At 41.7% G+C, this 7990-nt stretch overlaps 1 long non-coding RNA gene across 1 annotated transcript; it reads left to right on the top strand.

The window, feature by feature from the left end:
* Window positions 1-320: 320 nt before the first annotated feature.
* Window positions 321-2987, top strand: LOC150022741 (uncharacterized). The gene is made up of 2 exons (XR_016509684.1): window positions 321-471; window positions 2409-2987. It is a non-coding gene; the product is annotated as an uncharacterized LOC150022741 (long non-coding RNA).
* Window positions 2988-7990: the final 5003 nt, after the last annotated feature.

Below are 7990 nucleotides of genomic sequence, written 5' to 3'. Positions count from 1 at the left end.
ACCATGTGCGTTTTTCAAAAGTCATAGAATTGTATACCAAAAAAAAAAAAAAAAAAAGTAAATTTTACTGTATGTTCCTAAAAAGCAGATAACAAAATTTACATGAATGTTGTCATACTATACATATCCTTCTGCAACTTGCTTATCCACTCAAAACTTTTTGTTTCTAGGTACATCCATGTCTTGAAAAAAATTTCAATAGGTAGATGCATTCCAAGTGGTGGGACTATTAGGAACAAAGATTCAGAATTGATACGATTGTGGAGTCATCTATACACCTGATTCTAAAATGGAAAATGTTGCTAAGCGGGGCGGGTTCCAGATGATTTCCGTGCAGAGCATGGCTTTGACATGGAGGTTGACAGAGGTGATCCATCACAAGGAAGTGATTCTGACCTTCAGGCGTGTTATCTTTGAAAGGTGAATTCTTCCAGAGACTTCAGCTACATCAACATTAAGTAAAAACACTGGGTAAACTAGTCTCTAAATTCTTTCTTATTTGTTTTTTTGTCCAAACCTATAAGAAAGTTGTGTACACACGTTGCATTGGAAAAGCAACCAGATAGTTCCTGGCCCTGTTCTTTGAACTAAATAGACAGCAAGTCATTTAACAACTCCTAGTCACTTTTCTCTTCCATAAGAAGTTGCAGTGAGCTAGATTAAGTATCTTTCTACCTATAAAATATTATATGATATTAATCAAGCCTCTGAAGCATTCAGTTGTCCATTCAACTGCCTGATATGTCTCAGGAACTTATCTAGCTGCCCTAGATATAAAGGGGAATAATAGAGAGTCCCCATTTTATTTTTTTAAGGTTTATTTTATTCTCATTCTAGAAAGAGAGGGGAAGGGACGGAGGGAGGGAAGGAGAGAGAGAGAGAGAGAGACAGAGACAGAGACAGACAGAGAGAGATTGATTGCCTCTTGCATGCAGCCCTGACGGGGGTCAACCAGTGACCCTTTTGCCTGATGGAGCTACAGCCAACTGGGCCACACTGGCCAAGGTGAGAGTCCTCAGTTTAGCGGTAACAGCAGCCCAGCCATAGTACAATGGGTTGGTCGGTCAAGGTCTCATGCTGGGGAGAGCCAACAAGAGAGCAGGTCACAGCCAACGTGGGAAGCAGGGAGGACATGGAGGATGAGAATGCCAAGTAACCCACCAGCCGTGCCCTCCCCATCCGTGGTTGCTCCTCGTTTCTTTGCATCCGAGTTTGGTTGAGGAAGAAAACAGGAGACCTTTCCTCTGCCTCCACTTGTCTATCAGTGGTTGTTAAAGAAACGGGAAGCTACAAACTCAGTCCTACTTAGCGCTCTGATGTATATCCTTTTATTTAACAGAATGTAAAGCCACAGCATCTGAAACTAGAGGGCCCAGCGCGTCAGTAAATGTAAAGCTGTGAAAGCTTTTCTGGTGGTGAGGAGGCATTGAGAATCTGGTCGCTTTGGTGTTTTGGTCTTTTTTTTTTTTTTTAAGTGGTAATAGCTTAGCTTTGAGAAATGTGTGTAGCACATTTTCCCACGCTCGTTCTGAAGGAACAACAAAATAAATAGATATTCTAGCAGATGCCTTTAGAGAATAAACACAATTCCTGTCCATGAACTACCACATGATTTAATGCCAGGGATGGTCATTTAAAAACAGTTAACCCAGATGATTAAATGGCAAGGGGAATTATTGTGGTAAAAATCTAATGGTCCATTAATGCAATCTCACATATATGTGAGGAAATATAAAGAGTATCAAATATGGAGTCAATGCTATATTTGTATTAGGAATATATTTGTCAAAGGTGGAACAGGATTTCCTTATATGCTGGAGAAACTCAATTAATCGGGAGGTTTTTGTTAAGTTTAAATAGGAAATGGGAAAGGTTTTTATATAGCACTTTAATAGCATTGTTTAAATTCTTAGAAAAACATATAGGCTTTCTTGACTTTCTAAGCACAAAAGAATGATCACAGTTGAGATTACCCTTGAAGGTTGAGCTATCAAACATCTGTGATAATGGCTGACAACGGAGATGTTGGGTTGAACACCCGTATTTGGAACATCGAGTGAACCCTAGAGAATCCCTGTGGAGACAGCAATTCCTGGTGTTCTGTTTTAAACATTGGTTAAGGTTTTCCTTTCCACCAGGTTGTAGGGAGCAAGCCAATAGTTTAGCAAAGGACAACTTCCGCTTCATTCACTCTGGGATTTTACTGTCTTCAGAGAAGAGTGCTCATATGTATAGATGTTGAACAATACAGTAGATCTTAAGGAGTAGTCCCCCCCAAATACTTTTTAGTTACCAAGGGATAAAACAGTAACTTTTGGGTGGGGAAATGTGGCAGACACCCCCTAACAAAATGACTAAAGATGACCTTGCAGCAATGGGACTACTCAACAACGTGTGTCTCCCGGTAGGATGCTCAGAGAAGAATTCAGCCACACTGCTGCGCTATTCCTGCCCAAAGTGCATGCATAACCCAAATCCAGTCATGAGGAAACAGCCCACAAGCCGGAGTGGAGGTCCGGTCTACAAAACAACCTGCCTGTACTGTTCAAAAATGCCAATGTCATGAGAAAGACTCAGGAAACTGTTCCACATCAGAGGAGTCTGAAGCAACAGGATGACTGAGTGCAAATTTTGGGTTCTTCTTGCTATAAAGGACATGGTTGGGACAATTGACAAATCTTCATAAGGTCTGTAGATTGGATCAATAGCATTGTTTCCATGTTAATCACGGCCTTGTGGTCATGCAAGAGGATTGCTGTTTTTAGGAAATACAAACAAATATTTAGGGAGTAAAAGGTCATCGTATCTTCAGCTTCCTCTTAGATGGGCAGCAGAGAACATTTTGCCTGATGAAACTGTCCCAAATCTTGACTGTGGTGGAGGTTATGGGGGGTGACAGGAACACATGTCAAAGGAACATCAAACTGAAACACAAGAATTTTATTGTTTGGATCCATACCTCAATAAATAAAGCTGATTTTTTAGGAGTGTTGTTCATGTTGATATTGTATGACATTATTTTGCAAAGTAGATACTCAAATAATAAGGCATGTAAACTACTTTCTTGTTTTTTGTGGGTACGATTGATTGATTGCCCAATCTGATGCATGAAATTCAAAAATTATCACTGAACTGTTACAAGTCCATTCTCTCCTTGCAACTAGGTATGTAAGTTCTCATTCTCTTTCAGATCTTGCTTTGCAAGTATTTCCTACCTAAAAATATTTCTTCTGGCTAGTAAAAAATATCCCCCACATAAAATAATCCCTATATTTTGTATTATATAAAAATGAAGAAAGTAAAAAGAAGAAAGCATGTTGGCTGCTTCAAAGGAAAGGGAAAACTAGGACTAGGACCCTTTCTGATCACTAAATAATAGGATTGCAGTAGCGCTGTCTCCCACAGGAGCCTGGCTATTAACTCCATTTAGAACGGGGCTGCAAATGGGGTGCGTCCTGCGGTGAGGCGATTCGGGGCCCTTTACATCGCATCGCCGAAGGCTTGAAGGGAGGTGAGCAGCCGGGCTCAGCCATCACCATAGGAATCGGCACCCAGACCTCAGGAGTGAAAGACTCTTAGGACAAGCAGAAGCATTTCTGGTGACCTGTGCATTTGGCCCTGACCCACATTAGCGAGGCAGAAAGCGGCTGGAGGCTGCCTCCGGGGCCAGAGCTGAACAGAGAAATGAGCTGAAAATGTGGCAGCTTTCTGTCCTTCTGGCTCTACCGGATTAACCACGTGAGCTGTTACAAGCGCCTTCCCTGTGGCCCAGTTTCCTCATCTGCGTGAGGAAAGGCTGCGCCAAGGGACCCTTAGAACTAACAGCCTATGACCTTTGCTATGGATGGAACACAGAGGTCTTATTTACCCAGCACCGCCTCCCCCACCCCCAATTTCTTCTGTTTCCCCTTCAGTTCCCAAAGCTGACAATGTATCATATTCATTGTCTATAGTGCTACATGGGATAGCTTTTAAATAATAATTAAAAAAGAAACATTTCCATTGTGGTCTTTGCTTACTGGGAGATAGAAAATGTTGCTTTCTTCCTCCACTAATTCCTGGGAGTATGCATAAAACTCTTCACCAATATGTATGGTAACAGGGTACATACAGGTAGACAGAGATACTTCGTTTGCTTAGCTTACATTTCTAGGAATTTCTAAGTAATTAAATCGTTTTATCCAGAAGGCAGTAATCATATCTGTGTGAATAAGCCTGTAGATTCTCTTATCTTTCACAAATTAACAGATTCTGAATTTTAAAATGACTTGCTTAACATGAGAACATTATCATAAAATCAAGAAACACATAGAAAGAACCGTTCCAGACAACGGATGAGACCCATTCAAGCTCCGGCTTAAGACCTCACACAGCTTTACCTTATGGCGAAAACAATTGTTTTAAAACCAGCCCCGGCTGTGAAGCTGAAAAGTGCTGAGGAGTCCCAGAATCCTCCAACCGGAAGCCTGCCTTTGGCCTCTGGATTACTTTAAGAATCACCAGGCGCAGGCAAGGCTTTAAAAACAAGACACACGTTTTCTCTTTGTAAAGGAAATTTCCATTTGTAGATTCATCTTCTCCTCCTACACAAGGAGGAGGAGGACTCAACAATTTTACCGATGGAGAAGGCACCATAATAAATGTCACTAAACAACCCTTGCTTACCATCCTTTTCCCTGTTGCCTTCCCACGGCAACAGCAGCCCAGCCCGCCTTCTGTTCGTTTAGCCTACAATGGTAGGTAAACCCAAGTTCTAACACCCCTTTGCATTACTCATCACTGCTGCTCCCACATGCTTGCCTGATATATGTGTTAATAAACTTCTGCTGGTTTTCTCTCGTTAATCTCTCTTTGGCCAGGGCCTCAGCTGGAGAACCAAGGGTGAGTGGAGGAAAAGATTCATTTTCTACCATTACAATGTAAAGTATTAGACTAAAATATGAGAATAAACAATTTTTACCTTAAGGAAAAGAAATGTGCCCAGACTGATGGAAGAGCCACTTTTGGTCCCTTTTGGAGTTGCCCTGAACTGGTTGTCAAAGTGTCTCCTGACAATATTGTAAAAGATAGATGTGCCCAGAAAAGAGATTCTGAAATCAAGTAGAGAAATGCTGTGTGCTGTACCCACTGTGGAGAGTCACAGCCCACATTGGCCCATTCAAGGCTCTGAAATGTTCTGTATTCATTCAAATATGTTTAACATTATCATTAACTTTGTTTAACTTGGAGCGTTTCAACCCCAAGTGACTCCAGAACCTCTTTTTCTGCAGGACACACTTTGGGAAATCACTCACCACAGCTCTCACTCATAGTCCAGAATACACGTAGGTCCCAGCTGAGCCTGTTTTCTGCGTGGGTCGCACAACGCCCCCAAGCTTCCTTGGCAGGGCAGGGGTCACTCCAGGACATCCAACACTAGGCAGCAATCTCTCTGGGAGCACCATGCAGGGCTTCCGGAGGAAAAGGTCTAAGCTGTTTGGATCCCTACAAGTAGGAAATGGTTGGGGGGGCTGAAATCATTTTTTAAAAAAGGGGAGAATGACCAGCAATCCCCAGATTGCTAAACCTCAGATTAAAAGTGAGGGGACCAAAGTTTTACCACCCCAAAATATGCCCTCTGGGATATTGATTTTAGGCTGGTTATTAAGGAACAAAGGACACAGAAGAAACCTTTGACCCTCCTCCTTACCTGCCTCTAGGAATTCAAATAGAAACACCTGCTTAAAGGAAGAGACTATCACCTGAGCATCATAATATAAACTCAAGATGGCAGACGGAGAAAGCTAGCAGAGCCTCTTTGTTGGACTTCCCTCTGTGTATCATTGTTTCAGGGTGACCCAGAGAGAATGAGGTCACCACATGTTTGCTCTTGCTCATCTACCTGTGAGTTACCTGCTTTCTCCTTCAAATCCCAGAATCCTGGCCCCCTTCTCCTGTGTGGAAATGGCATATAAGCCCTCAACTGCCTAATGTTTTTATGGCACCTCTGGATGTACATTCGTAATAAACTCTGGACATTTCCTCCTCTTAATCTGTCTGATGTTAATTTGATTCTTAGAAGAACTTAGAAGGTAGGAAGAACGTTATCTTTCCGACCTCCACAAAAAGCAGATCTGAAGCTCCAACCTGGAAATCCGATCTGGGAGGCAAAGTCCCTTCCTGATGAAGATCTCAAACTCCAGGGTCCCAATTTGGTACAGCCCCTTGGTAGGCATCTGACCCTTGGCCAATCACTTAACATTCTCTGCCTTTGTTTTCTCGTCATGGAATAGGAATGAAGATGGTACTGACTTCTTTAGCTTGTTGTAAGGAATAAATGAAATATTACGCTTAAGAGAACTTGTCCAGTACCTGGCTTAAATTAAGTGCCTTAAATAAAGTTAGATGTTGCCTTTGTCAATGGTAAAAGTGTCTCTACAGAATAAGTTTGTGACTACCAGCTAAAGGTAACAGGAAGAGCCAGCAGAGAGCCACAAAACAAATAAGTAACAAGAGTACCGCATATATTGGTAAAAGTCTCTGACTGGGACCCAAGCTGTTTTTCTCTGAAAGTAAGAAAAGTTAGGAAAGAAAGTCACAATTTAGTTAAAGAGTGTTTGAACAGGTAGATATAGATGAAAAAAAAAAAAAAAAAAAGAACATGTACTTTGCTATTTATGTTAGTAAATCTTGATCCACATTGTCTCTTTAGTAGGCTTCTAAGAATCGTAATAAAATTTCTAAGAATCACAATACATTCTTCATTTTATTAAAAAAGAGTTTCATCTGTTGTTTAATGGGTAGTGGCTCTGCTTCTACCTTTTGGAAAGTCCCATATTATTAACTGGGGAGTATGTCCAAAGTTGAACTCAATTTTCTTTGCAAAACTGTTCCTTCCGTTTCCCCTCACCTGTATTCACCTAACCCAGAAACCTGAGAGTGCTGTGCTGCTAAATATGTAACAACTCACTCTTCATAAAACCAGAAGGCTCTGTCAATGCACATGCAATTGTTAAGAGTTTTACTGATAGGAAGAATGTGTGTCGTGCAATTTACAAATATAATAAAATATACAATAATCTTTATTGTAAATTCCAGAAAGCCTATTGGTTCTTACAGAATGGTTCCATTGATTTTTACTGACCTCTTGCAACCATAAACATCCTATGAGGCAACTGTTATTGGTGGAAAACTTGTTCTTGTGGTAGCGCAAGGAAAAGAATTTTTTGAGTCCAGCACAGGAGGATGGGGTTCTGTGGTGACCTTGATGGATGACGTGAAATTAAGTGGGTCTCCCTCCTGACTCTCCAGTTGTCTCATCTCCCTCTGCCCCCCCCCCCCCCATGGAAAAAGTCCAATCTTGTCTTCAGTAGGGCCAGTATTAAAGGCCACTGCCCAGAGCTTCTGCTCCATATTAAAGTTCAGTCCAGTCCCGCATCTGGCTAGCTTAGCGTGTGCTTCCAGCTGCATGGCCATGGAGAGAGGACACACTAATGCATGGGGTGAGTGTGGGTCGTAAGTGTGCGTGTGTGTGAGAGAGAGAGAGAGAGAGAGAGAGAGAGAGAGAGAGAGAGAGAGAGAAAGCTTCTTTGTTCTCCTAAAATTATGTATCTTGGGCTTGGAAAAGAGCACAAGCTTTTTTAAAATGACCAAGCAACTTCCCAAGTTTTTGTGGACTGCTAGGCCTCTGTGGTCCAGCATCTCCCCCTAAGCCCCCCAACAATCCGGTACCAGAGTGGGAAAGGGAGGAGAGTTAATCCCCTTGGCAGAGCAATGCTGTGATCTCTTGGAGTGTAAGGCTGTGGTTTTCTGGCTAAGCAAACAGGTTTATGCTCCTCACTTTATTAAGCTCAATGTCTAAGTCCCTTTGTTCCTCTTTTCTTTTATTAATAATTAGTTAAATACCAATAGTAACACAACTGATGAATGACTGAAGCTCCAACACAGACACAAGTTAATATTTTTATTTAAAATAGTGACTACAAAGCAAGGAAGACATATGATAAAGTTT

This window comes from Furipterus horrens, unplaced genomic scaffold (genome assembly GCF_987537825.1).
Source record: "Furipterus horrens unplaced genomic scaffold, mFurHor1.1.pri manual_scaffold_1, whole genome shotgun sequence".
NCBI classification, from domain to species: Eukaryota; Metazoa; Chordata; class Mammalia; order Chiroptera; family Furipteridae; genus Furipterus; species Furipterus horrens.
Note: the sequence above shows the minus strand (reverse complement) of the source record. Positions and strands in the feature narration are given on the sequence as shown.